This window comes from Eurosta solidaginis, chromosome 1, assembly GCF_040869045.1.
Source record: "Eurosta solidaginis isolate ZX-2024a chromosome 1, ASM4086904v1, whole genome shotgun sequence".
NCBI lineage: Eukaryota > Metazoa > Arthropoda > Insecta > Diptera > Tephritidae > Eurosta > Eurosta solidaginis.
In genome coordinates, this window is record NC_090319.1 from 321,305,416 (window position 1) to 321,319,427 (window position 14,012).

Consider the following 14,012-nt stretch of genomic DNA (forward strand, 5'->3'; position numbering starts at 1 on the left):
AATGAAAAAGGGCGGAGCAAAGCCAATTTTGAAATTTTCTTTTATTTTTGTATTTTGTTGCACCACATCATTACTGGAGTTGAATGTTGACATAATTTACTTATATACTGTAAAGATATTAAATTTTTTGTTAAAATTTGACTTAAAAAAATTTTTTTGTTTAAAGTGGGCGTGTTCGCCATTCGATTTTATTAATTTTTATTTAACACACATATAGTAATAGGAGTATCTTCAACGACTGCGAAATTACAGCTTGCAAAACTTTTAAATTACCTTCTTTTAAAAGTAGGCGGTGCCACTCCCATTGTCCAAAATTTTACCAATTTTCTATTTTGCGTCATAAGGTCAACGCATCTACCACGTTTCATCGCTATATCCGTTTTTGGTAATGAATTATCGCACTTTATCGGTTTTTCGAAATTTTCGATATCGAAAACGTGGGCGTATTTGTGGTCCGATTTCGTTCATTTTAAGTAGCGATCTGAGATGAGGGCCCAGGAAAAAGATACCTCAAAAACGTACTCAAGTTATCGTGTTAACGGACGGACGGACGAACGGGCGGACGGGCGGACGGACGGACATGGCTAAATGAATTTCTTTTTTTTTTTCAGATCATTTTGATATATAGAAGTCTATATCTATCTCGATTAGTTTATGCCGTTACGGATTACCGTTATGCGAACAAAGTTAATATACTCTGTGAGATCTGCTCATCTGAGTATAATTACAAAACAACAGGTATTAGAGTTATTTACCCGTGAGCGCTCCTTAAAAAGTAGGCGGTGCCATACCCGTTCACAAATAATTTGATACCGGTCCACCCGAAACCTTATCAGCAATATTTTTATTAAACCTAAGCTGCGCTTCTATAGACATTATAGATGCTGTTGTGTTCAGTATTGTGGGAAGGATAATACCCATCAGCAGCTTTATTTTGCATTCTGTTGATCCTTCTATTTTTGCCATCAACCGTTAATTATATTTTCGAGAAAGTGTTGCATTGAATCTGTAAGCATTATCACTACTATTTATTTTCATCTACCAGTCGAAGTACGCCTGATTAAGATTCCTGATAATGCTTCTTCTTTATTGTGGATTGTACGGACCGCGGCAATGTCGTTTGTATATCCGACTTAATATATATCATTGTACATTTCGTCATAGAAAATTCATCGTAGCTGACGTTTCATAACACAGGATTAAGAAAGCATACATGTACTTCTGTTCGGTATGACTGGGTCCAAAAAAATGTTGCAAAAGACCGCCGATAAATTTAAAGCTTATGTTGAGAAGGTCTCGCAATTTTTTCTTCTTTAACTCTTACAAATACAGCCAACGTTTCTTTTTTTAAACGGTTTTATTTAGCTTGACTTGACAGGCTAGTTGGTTGGCTGGCTGGTTAGCTGGCTGGCACGAACGTAATTGAAATTTAAGTAACTTCCCGATAAGCTACACGCTTGAAACTTGGAATATAGTTCAGAACCCGATGACAATGCAATAATAGAAAAAAAATCATCGCTAGGTGGCGCAAGGATCGAATTTGTGGTCCGATTTGGTCCATATTTGGAACACATAATACATACATGAATAGAAAGCCACCTAGGATGTCCGATTTGGCTCATATTTGGAACAAATATTACATACAGTCCGGTAGAAGTGACATCAAAATATTTTGGAGTTGGAGGAGGGACAAACATACGTGGCGCAGAGTCGAGTAAAATCTTTGCAAGGATTATGTATTGAGGACTTAGAACAACAAATTGTCAGGAGAGAGTCCTTGTAATAATAAGTCACTAAATGAACTAAATAGAATGAGAAACAATAGGCAATTAAATAAAGACTAAAAACTTGAAAATAAAATAATTAAAAAAAAAAATTTTAAGTTAAACGGTTTTATTGAAAACAATATTTACATAAACTAATAATAATTCTAAAAGCTAGAAAATAATTAGGTAGGTCCTAGGTACTAGTCATCACACTCCTCATCAATCTAGGGTGTTGATCAGACAATTAAATAAAAGCGTTGGACACGTCAAACTTCTATTTATAGTCATATATAAGACCCGTCAAAACGGCTTTAAATAGCTACTTGGGCGACCAGGGTCGCAGTCATTTCACCATATATAAGACCACACATTTTTAGAAATTTCACGCGCCCAACGCTTTTATTTAATTGTCTGATCAACACCCTAGATTGATGAGGAGTGTGATGACTAGTACCTAGGACCTACCTAATTATTTTCTAGCTTTTAGAATTATTATTAGTTTATGTAAATATTGTTTTCAATAAAACCGTTTAACTTTAAAATGTTTTTAAATTATTTTATTTCTTTGTAGTAACTTGGTTATATGATATTCAATTTTGGTATTTTATATGTCAATATTTTTTAGCGTACTTTTAAGCTTCATATTCGTTTTCTTATAGTTTTGCCTGTAAAACCAGAGTTGTGACGCCATAAAATATGATTTGCTTTTTTTTTTATTTCTAGAGACCAACCAAGTCTATTTCCTAGTCTATATTATAGAGCATTTTACTTAAAATTTTCAAAATTGCTAATTGCATAAGCTAATATTTGGGAAAACTTTTTCGGGGAGTGGAGAAGGGACCGAGCGACCCAAAAGAAATGCTTTATGGCGCAATAACAACCGATATGCTCGCGGTGGAACGCGTTAATGGAGACATTTTCCAAAAAATCACAAAAGATCCAATCTAGATAGGAGTAAGAATGATGTTTTCGAAATATTGATTCTACCGAAATTTGGATTGACGTTCTCTAAGATTTTTCTTACTGATTATAGCTCGGCAACATTCACTAAAGGCATAGGCCATGCGTAGAAAATTAGGGGAACATCATCACTTGTTCTATCTTCAACTTGCTTAAAGCAATTTATTTCCTATGCCTAATATAAGAAGGAAAAGGGAAGAATTTTGTAAAATTATTTGTTTATCTATGGAAACTAGTGCCTTAAACAAATACAATACGTCAATAACTTGGCGTACACGGAAGAAATTGACAGCAGAGTTGGCTGTGTTTATTTTAATGGTAAACGCAGATCAGTCGTAGATCAGTCACACGATGCCAATTTTCTACTTTTTTCATACGTCGGCCATGTCCATATTGTGACGAATATGAGTGACACTAAATGATACTCACATCCCTAGTCTGATGCTAAGTAAATGAAGTCACAACAACAATAAAGCTGACAGTCACTTGTATCTACATAAACGAATAAAACATTATGGCGCATAATTATAGTCAAAATAAAATAGGTTTTAAATTTAGTTTCAGCTTTTTTGACAGATAGCTCACAGAAAATTATGCTGCAACTAAATTTAAAATCTATTTTATTTTTACTATGATTACGCGCCTATGTCTACACATATGTACGTACACACAGCATAGAAGAGATGAACAAACACATGCAGATATCTTATCTGAGATGCTTCCAAAAGTATGCAATTGTAATTGTTGAAGTGTCGCTCACAAATACACGCATATGAGAAGCTATATACGTGCATCTCTAGTTATATTTATATGGTGGCAACTAAGTAAATTCTGGAAGCGCCTAGAAGATGCCACGATGAAATTACAGAGTATAAAAGCACCAGCGGTAGAGGCGTTATAATCAGTTTTTGATTAAGTACGCAATCTGTCGGGCAATAGCAGAGTTTCATTTAAGCTATCAGTCAGTTTGGTTATTAAGCAAGCTAGTTGCAAAGTATAACTGTTATTGTGAAGTACTTTAATAAAGGCCATTTTTCCATTATTCAATATTGGAGTTATTTATTCAACAGTTTAGTGATTCGAACTTAGCAGAGGGTTGCAAATAAGAGGATTTGCAGTAAATTCGTTACAATTGGTGTAGAAGAAGAATTGTTGAATAAATTCCGAAGACTTAGAATACAACTTGGACATGCCAAAGTTAAGTGAATTGAAGATCCAGCAACTGAAGAAGGAGTTGGGGAGCCGTAGATTGAATACAACCGGCATTAAACTAGAACTTCAGGAACGACTACGACAGGCAATGGAATTAGAAGGAATTGACGTGGAAGAGTATGACTTTCATCTTGATGGCGAGGAAACAACAAAAATGGAAGAAACACCACAGACAATGGCGAACACAGACCTGAATATGATATTGGCTGCATATCTGCACAAATTTCCGAAATGTCATCACAAATATCCACCAACATATTATCTCAACTGGATGAACAGAAGACAAGTATTGCATCTCAACTGGAATCGCAGGAGACACGCTTAAAAAAAAATTTATAAAAACGCATAACATCGAAGATTAAACATAGATTCTATTGGGTTGGTTGCCGTCAGTCGGTCACTGAGTGGATTGCGAACTTCGAGGTTTGCGGCAGAGCGAAAGGGCCCAAAACCCGAAGTCATGGCCAGATGAAGAAATAAAACTCAGGTGCGCCATTTGAAAGGATCGCCATGGATGTTGCAGGTCCATTTCCTACAAGCAACTGCGGAAACAAATATGTACTGGTGGTTATGGATTACTTCAGCAAATGGCCAGAAGTATACCCAATCCCAAATCAAGAAGCGGAAACAGTAGCAGAAGTATTTATAAACAATTGGGTTGCAAGGTATGGTGTACCAATGGAGTTACATTCTGACCAAGGCAGGAATTTCGAATCAGCTGTGTTCCGGGAAATGTGTCAATCATTGGGAATTCGAAAAACACGGACAACTGCATTGCATCCTCAGTCCGATGGTATGGTGGAACTATTTAAGGAAAGTAGTAGACAAGTACCATGAGGAGTGGGACACACATATATCATTATTCTTGATGACTTACCGATCGGCAGTGCATGAGACAACGGGACAAACTCCCGCAAAGGTCATTTTTGGCAATGATCTTCGACTGCCAGCTGATTTGAAGTTTGGGATAGATGCCGATTCGGAGAGAAATGTCAAGAAATCCACTGGTGTCTTGGAAGAAGAGCTGAGAGAGATACACGATCTTGTAAGGCAACGATCAAAAATTATTAGTGACAAGATGAAAGAGAGGTACGATTAAGCAATTAATTAGAAAGGAAGGAAGGTAATTGGGAAGGCCCATACAAAGTTGTAAAACGGATCAACGATGTAGTGTACCGCATACAAACCATTGGCAAACCACGAACCAAAATGAAAGTGGTTCATTTGGAAAGGCTGGCAGCGTTTAGATCGAGAGATTTGTCTGATCGGGACGATCAGACTTAGGTGAAGGGTAGTGTGACGAATATGAGTGACACTAAGTGATACTCACATCCCTACTCTTATGTTAGGTAAATGAAGTCACAACAACAATAAAGCAGACAGTCACTTGTATCTACATAAACGAATAAAACATTATGTATACACTAGGGCGGGTCGATTTAAAAATCGCTCATTGCTCTATGAAAATCGTAGAATATGATTTTCACAGAGCAATGGGCGATTTTTTTGCCTCCCCACAAATCGACCCGGCCTAGTCTACACATATGTACGTACACGCAGCAAGGAAGAGATGCACAAACACATGCAGATATCTTATCTGAGATGCTCCCAAAAGTATGCAATTGTAATTGTTGAAGTGTCGCTCACAAATGCACGCATATGAGAAGGTATATACGTGCATCTCTAGTTATAGTTATATGGCGGCAACTAAGTAAACTCTGGAAGCGCCTAGAAGATGCCACAAGGAAATCACAGAGTATAAAAGCACCAGCGGTAGAGGCGCTATAATCAGTTTTTAATTAAGCACGCAATCTGTCGGGCAATAGTAGAGTTTCATTTAAGTTATCAGTCAGTTTGGTTATTAAGCAAGCTAGTTGCAAAGTATAACTGTTATTGTGAAGTACTTTAATAAAGGCCATTTTTCCATTATTCAATATTGGAGTTATTTATTCAACAGTTTAGTGTTTCGAACTTAGCAGAGGGTTGCAAATAAGAGGATTTGCAGTAAATTCGTTACAATATGTAACACTTAATTTGGTGCCATTTATAGTACGCGACTGTAAAAAATGTGTGATCAAAATGAAGCAATTTCTGAGCGCACCGTTGAGTATTTTATAAGCTGTTATTTACTTTCACTTGTCTGTTGTCTGTAATCAAATTTTGCAAGTTAAATTTGATACATTTCCCGGTGTCCGATTGAGCTGAAATTTTGCACACATGTATAACTCCGATGAGAATGCAATATTAATTTGCGATAATTCTATAAATTAATCGATAACAGAGTTATCGGTAAAGATTTGTTTTCACAAGGGAATAAAATCCTAAGTCCTCAAGAACGCAGGTAACTTCGCTTTGTTTGTGTATGCAACAAACGTAGAAGTTAGGCTGTTATCGCTAAATGTTGCATACTTTTTGTTGCATACTTTTCTGCGCACTTGATTTTGTTTTACAGATTTTGGCGATGCAACAGTGTTCTAATAAAAGCGTGTTACATTGTGATAGCAAGAAAAGGAGGTCGTAATTGTTCTTAATTATGCCATCAAAATTCAACACGCTTTAGAACAATTAGGACTGTGATATAAACTGTAAGATTTAATAATTTAGGTGTAAAGTTTTAATGTTAAAAATATATAATTATGTACAATATGGAATTTTTTTGTCGCAGACGAAAAATCCTAATTATCGTTAAAGGTTACAATGAACTTATAAAGTGTTATATTTCCTTACAGTCAATTTATTTTTTACTTTCTAGTTAATTTTATTAACCAATAATAAAAGCTTATTTTTAAAAAAGTTTTTTTTTTCTTTAATTTTATTTGACAAATGAGATCTAAGTAATTTAGCTGAAATATGGGGCGTACCGTGGCACGCAAAATTATTTAACTTTGAAATCTTGCAGACACAAGCATATTATACCAGGCAAATTTTCCGAAAAGCAATACTCTTAAGAATTTTCAATAACATAACTTAAGAGGTCTCCAGACAATCATATACACTAGACTGGGTCGAAAAAAAAGTTGCTAAAGTCCGCCCCTAAATTTAAAGATTATGTTGAGAGGGTTTCGGAAATTTTTTTTTATTTTTTTGATCCTTCGAAATACAGCCGAAAAGTTTTTTTCGTTGTAACTTGGTTATTTGACGTCCGATTTTTAAAATTGATATGTCATTATTTTGGCCTTGAGAAGCTTCACATTTCCGTTTAACGCCCTTTTAAGTTATGAAGTCGTTTTCACATGATTAGGTCAGCTAACAAAGTTTTACCCCCCTAAAGTATGCTTTTTTCATTACCAAACGAAAGTACTTAAAGACTCAAGAAAATGTTTTGGAGCTAACTTCGAAAAACGGAGATAGTAGTTTGTTTACTTAAGCCTCAATCTCTACAAAAAAGTGAGGTTTGTCTAATACCCAGAAAAAAGTTGATTTTGTCGCATAGTGTTATTATTATAAATACGAAACAACAGGTTTGACTCACTTATTTACTTTGACTTCCCCTATTCATGATATTTGGCATATCTTTATTAACTTTTCAATGCAAACCCTAATAATAATTTTTCCTCCAAAAATATCATAAGTTTCAGGTATAAGTATAATAAGAATCAGGTAAAATAACAGTAGCAATAAATATTGAAAGTGCTATAACTTCTTTGTTTATTATTTTAGTAATATGGTTTAAAAGCAACATTTTCTTGAATTTTTAAGTACTTTATATTGGTAAGGAAAAAAGGATACCTTAGGGTGGTACAACTTTGTTAGCTGACCTAATCATGTGAAAACGACTTCACAGCTTAAAAGGACATTAATCGGAAATGTGAAGCTTCTCAAGGAAAAAATAATGACATATCAATTTTAAAAATCGGACGCCAAATAACAAAGTTACAACGAAAAAGCCTTTTCGGCTCTATTTCGAAGGATAAAAAAAATAAAAAAATTATTTTTCCGAAACCCTCTCAACATAATCTTTAAATTTAGGGGCGGACATTAGCAACTTTTTTTTGTTTGTATGGGGACCAACCCAGTCTAATATACAGAATGGGTCGAGAATACTCCCCATAAAGGAGAGATATGTATGTCCGGGTCAGATTTATATGCCAGGCAAGACAAATACCCTAAACTCGCTGTTGAGAAAAGCCACCTCCGTAGGGAGGAGCGGGTAACTCTAGCTCAACTTCGATCTGAACTGTAATAAGTTAAGCTCTTACTTATTCAGAATCAACCTCGATATATCCAATGTATGCCCAGCTTGTAATGTGTGCCTAAATGACGCCAACCAACTTTTCTATTGCAATGTGGAACCATCGTCTCTAACACCCTTATCTCTCTGGTCCAACGCTGTTGAAACGGCAAGGTTCCTCTGACTCGCATTAGAGGATATTGATGACAATTGGGGAGTGGTCGTACCTTTGTATGGGACGAAACACTGCTAAACCAAGTAATGAAGGTTAAGTTCGGGTGTAGCCGAACATTACATACGCAGTTGAGAGCTTTGGATACAAAATAAGGGAAAATCACCATTTAGCAAAATGAACCTAGGGTAACCCTGGAATGTGTTTGTATGACATGGTTTCAAATGGAAGGTACTAAAGAGTATTTTAAAAGCGAGTGCGCCATAGTTCTATAGGTGGACGCAATTTCAGGATATCGCCATAAAGGTGGACCAGGGGTGACTCTAGAATGTGTTTGTACGATATAGGTATCAAATTAAATGTATTAATGTGGGTTTTAAAAGGGAGTGGCCCTTAGTTGTATATGTGAAGGCGTTTTTGAGATATCGACCAAAATGTGGACCAGGTTGACCTAGAACATCATCTGTCGGGTACCGCTAATTTATTTATATATGTCATACCACGAACAGTATTCCTGCCAAGATTCCAAGGGCTTTTGATTTCACCCTACAGTACATTTTTATTTTCTTCTACTTAACATGGTAGGTGTCACACCCATTTCACAAAGTTTTTTCTAAAGTTATATGTTGCGTCAATAAACCAATACAATTACCATGTTTTATCGCTTTTTTCTTATTTGGTACAGAATTATGGCATTTTTTTAATTTTTAGTAATTTTCGATATCGAAAAAGTGGGCGTGGTCATAGTCGGATTTCGGCCATTTTTTATACTAAGATAAAGTGAGTTCAGATAAGTACGTGAACTAAATTTAGTAAAAATATATCGATTTGAGCTCAAGTTATCGTGTTAACGGCCGAGCGGAAGGACAGAAGGTCGACTGTGTATAAAAACTGGGCGTGGCTTCAACCGATTTCGCCCATTTTCACAGAAAACAGTTATCGTCATCGAGTCTATGCCCCTACCAAATTTCACAAGGATTGGTAAATTTTTGTTCGACTTATGGCCTTAAAAGTATTCTAGACGAATTAAATGAAAAAGGGCGGAGCAAAGCCAATTTTGAAATTTTCTTTTATTTTTGTATTTTGTTGCACCACATCATTACTGGAGTTGAATGTTGACATAATTTACTTATATACTGTAAAGATATTAAATTTTTTGTTAAAATTTGACTTAAAAAAATTTTTTTGTTTAAAGTGGGCGTGTTCGCCATTCGATTTTATTAATTTTTATTTAACACACATATAGTAATAGGAGTATCTTCAACGACTGCGAAATTACAGCTTGCAAAACTTTTAAATTACCTTCTTTTAAAAGTAGGCGGTGCCACTCCCATTGTCCAAAATTTTACCAATTTTCTATTTTGCGTCATAAGGTCAACGCATCTACCACGTTTCATCGCTATATCCGTTTTTGGTAATGAATTATCGCACTTTATCGGTTTTTCGAAATTTTCGATATCGAAAACGTGGGCGTATTTGTGGTCCGATTTCGTTCATTTTAAGTAGCGATCTGAGATGAGGGCCCAGGAAAAAGATACCTCAAAAACGTACTCAAGTTATCGTGTTAACGGACGGACGGACGAACGGGCGGACGGGCGGACGGACGGACATGGCTAAATGAATTTCTTTTTTTTTTTCAGATCATTTTGATATATAGAAGTCTATATCTATCTCGATTAGTTTATGCCGTTACGGATTACCGTTATGCGAACAAAGTTAATATACTCTGTGAGATCTGCTCATCTGAGTATAATTACAAAACAACAGGTATTAGAGTTATTTACCCGTGAGCGCTCCTTAAAAAGTAGGCGGTGCCATACCCGTTCACAAATAATTTGATACCGGTCCACCCGAAACCTTATCAGCAATATTTTTATTAAACCTAAGCTGCGCTTCTATAGACATTATAGATGCTGTTGTGTTCAGTATTGTGGGAAGGATAATACCCATCAGCAGCTTTATTTTGCATTCTGTTGATCCTTCTATTTTTGCCATCAACCGTTAATTATATTTTCGAGAAAGTGTTGCATTGAATCTGTAAGCATTATCACTACTATTTATTTTCATCTACCAGTCGAAGTACGCCTGATTAAGATTCCTGATAATGCTTCTTCTTTATTGTGGATTGTACGGACCGCGGCAATGTCGTTTGTATATCCGACTTAATATATATCATTGTACATTTCGTCATAGAAAATTCATCGTAGCTGACGTTTCATAACACAGGATTAAGAAAGCATACATGTACTTCTGTTCGGTATGCAACTTTCATGGTAAGACCTTACGACTTTCATGGAAGCGTTGTTCTAAGGTCAGCATATATGTATGTCCAGATCACGTTTTTGAATACTTGTTGTGCGTCTTAAGTTACAAGGCGGACAATTCGCCTTCATTTGGTGCATTTTTCGGGTCTTTAGAGCTGGCACCTGTGATTTTGTCACAGCGACTAAAATATCGCATTAAATCCCGCGACTGACTGAATGAGACCGCACATGAGGTTCGCTCACAATCACGGTTACCGATAATATCCAATCATCACATGAATAGTTAGCTGCGATAGTAAAAAATTTGGCATGTGGTTTGCGCCGCTACTTTATGGTTCTAGATGTCTGCATTGACACAATATCACAGCACACATAAAAAACAATTTCATTAACAAAGCACAATCACAGATCACGTTCTTTTTTACAAATCGGGTAACTAAAAACTTTATCATTATGCATATCCACCTGGCCTTGGGAACATACTATTTATTTAGATTCTTGCTGCAACTTTTAACTCGGACCGGGGGGACATGGGAAGAGGCTAACAGCGTCTACCGAATTTTGTGTTTCGTATAGGACAATAGAACAGCATGATCGTAAAATTTAGAAGTTACTTTTTTTTTGTGCATTCATATGTATGTATGCAGGGGCGTATACAGAGAGGCGTTTTGGGAAAGAACTATGTCGGGGTTAAAAAAATTTTGAATGTTCATACAAATAAACACAGCAATGACAGACGTATATAAATGGATTGAGGCGGACCGACTTCGCCAGTTCTCGAAAAAAGGTTATATCCAGCTCCAGGTTTATACATAAACTAGTGGTTTACCAAGCCTATGCCGATTTAGACTTGCGTACCATTCGAAGTAGCAACATCGAGTCGGAACCCAATATCGCACACCTACTCCCTGAGAGCACAACTCAACATATCTGTTGCGCAGTTATTGCCGCCAGCGAGGAAAATATTGATAACCTGGCACCAAGAAGAGTGCTGCGGTGTAACCGTAAAAGTACGCTGTCTTAAGATCATAGAAGAGCGTGAATAGGAGATTTTTGAGGTACTAGCGGACAGAAACAGTGTTTTATTTTAACAAAAAGTTGCGCGAAAAATTGAAGTTTTCAATCGCGGGATAAATTTTTATAGAAAGTGCTTACGTTCTGTCCACTTGAAAAAAGGCAGCAATGTAACAGCCACGGAAGATGCTGAACCCAAGCGCACAATCTGATGATGGATTGCCTACGGCTATATTGAATTACTGGTAGAAACTGTGCTTACTTTCGCAGAATGAGCCTTCCTAGTATTGAATATTAGGCCTTGTAAAGCAATTTCTACGGAGGATTGAAAGTCCCTTGTAGATCTTTACAGTGCGGCTTTAGCTTTGTCGAATGCACTAGTTAAAGAACAGCTCATTTGCACACTTTTTTGTACTTTGTGTTACCACATAGTCTCCCCCAGCCTTCCTTCTCCATGCCTAAATCTGCCACTGAATGTACGTATGTAGGTGCAAGTATATTTGCATTATATTGTGCGAAAAATCACTTTACAGGCTAATAGCACCATCGATACACAACAAAAGCACCAACAACAGAAAACGTCAAACGCAACGATGCATCGTGATGTAAAGCAGCAACCAGCAGCCAACGGTGGAACAAGCAATTTGTATAAGTCAAGCACATTGGCGCCAAGCGTCTTGCCAACTTGCCTTTCAATGGATTGCACAAGGTGGAAGAAATTGATAAAAAGAAAAAATAGGAAGCTACAACAACGAAATCTCTACACAACATTCAAAAGTGCTAAAGGTATTACACAAACGATAATTTATATCCTTAAAGTTTTGCGTTTAACATTTCCAAAAAATCAAAGTTTTCCCAAAAGTTTCCTTGAAAGTGTGCGTTTTTTGCAAATTTTTAATTCTTGAACTCTACTTTGCTACAAAAGAATTGTTTAAAAGAATTCTAAGTGACCTTTTTTGCGCGTACCATCACATATTTGTATTGTTGTTGTTGTCCTGCTCATTTTATCAGTTTTGCGTAGCGTTGTTAAGTTTTGCCATGCGTGTGCTGCGCACATTCCATCCTTTAACATTTTTTTAGTTAGTTGGTCCTTTGCTTTTGCAAGAAACGAAAAAAACGTTGGAGTCACTTTGGCGGCACCACGGTTGACAGCTGCAAGCGTTTGGCCAATTTTACGGGGGCGCAACCTGTTTTGCGGTTGCATTGTCCTCGTTCATGATCCTTCGTCCCACCATTTAAATTAGCGAATATTTCATCGCTGTAAAGAGTTGCAAATCTGTAAATGTAAAAAAAGTATTTGCCTCAACTTTGAAAGCCAGATGTTTTTGTGCGTATGTACATTTGGCTTTATTTTAACTAAGCCTTCGCTAAAACCACAGTTCTTAATGAGAAAGCCTCGCATTTCATCAATCCTTTCCATAACGTGATCGCTAATAAAAAGAGACAGTCATCGTCCAATATAAGGAATGATAAGTACCTAGATCCTAAATGGATATATCGGCTAAACATAGTAGCTTACTTAGCTGAAAATACCGATAAAGTTCAGAAGAATACCCCTGAACTTTATAGGTATTTTCAGCTAAGCAAGCTACCATGTTTAGCCGATATATCAATTTAGGATCTCAGGGGTGTTATCAAGATCATGACATGTAGATAGCCTACATGGCTATTAAAACTTAAAGTAGTGGCAGACCTAAAAAACACATTGCTGCGATCGAATGAGACCAGAGTTAGATGAGACTGTTTGAGATTACATATTGATAGGAGAATTGCTCCGGGTGTTATTGTTGTCGCGATAAGGACACTCTCCAAAGGCCTTAGGGATTATTATCGATGTATATGGTCCTTTGCCGGATGCATATCCGGTACGTCCCAGTAACAAGCACCATTAAGGTAATTGTTCCTGACAGGTCTTTGCACAATCTGAATAAGTAAGAGTTTATATTTGACTGCTCCCCACTAAGATATCGCTAACAGCCTGTCAATGTATAATTCTAACTAATATTCAACTCATCAAGATCCCTGAATTGCAATTTTGTATAAAGCAGGGATTCAATATTCATTTAAATTTTCTTTTGTCACAGTGACTAAAATATCTGAGTAAATGTTGTTCGAAATTCTGTTTATCAGATCTCTGACTACAGAATAGGAACAAACAGATACGGTAATATGAACCAACTAGCCTGAGATGTGTGCAATGTAGCTCTAGATTTCGCAGTAGCGAACCTAAGCGAACTCCCGCCTTATCAGCTAAACTGCGACATTATGAATAAATTTGTGTTTTTATCTACTTTTAGATGTCACACTAAGCTACTAGCTCGGACATTCGCAATCACAGTTCTTAGCGCAAAATCACACTTAGGAATCATTACCGATATGGGCCCTATGCCACCCTCTGGTACTAGGGTCTTCCCTGTTCAAAAAGATACAATGGCAAATGTTTCCCGAAAATT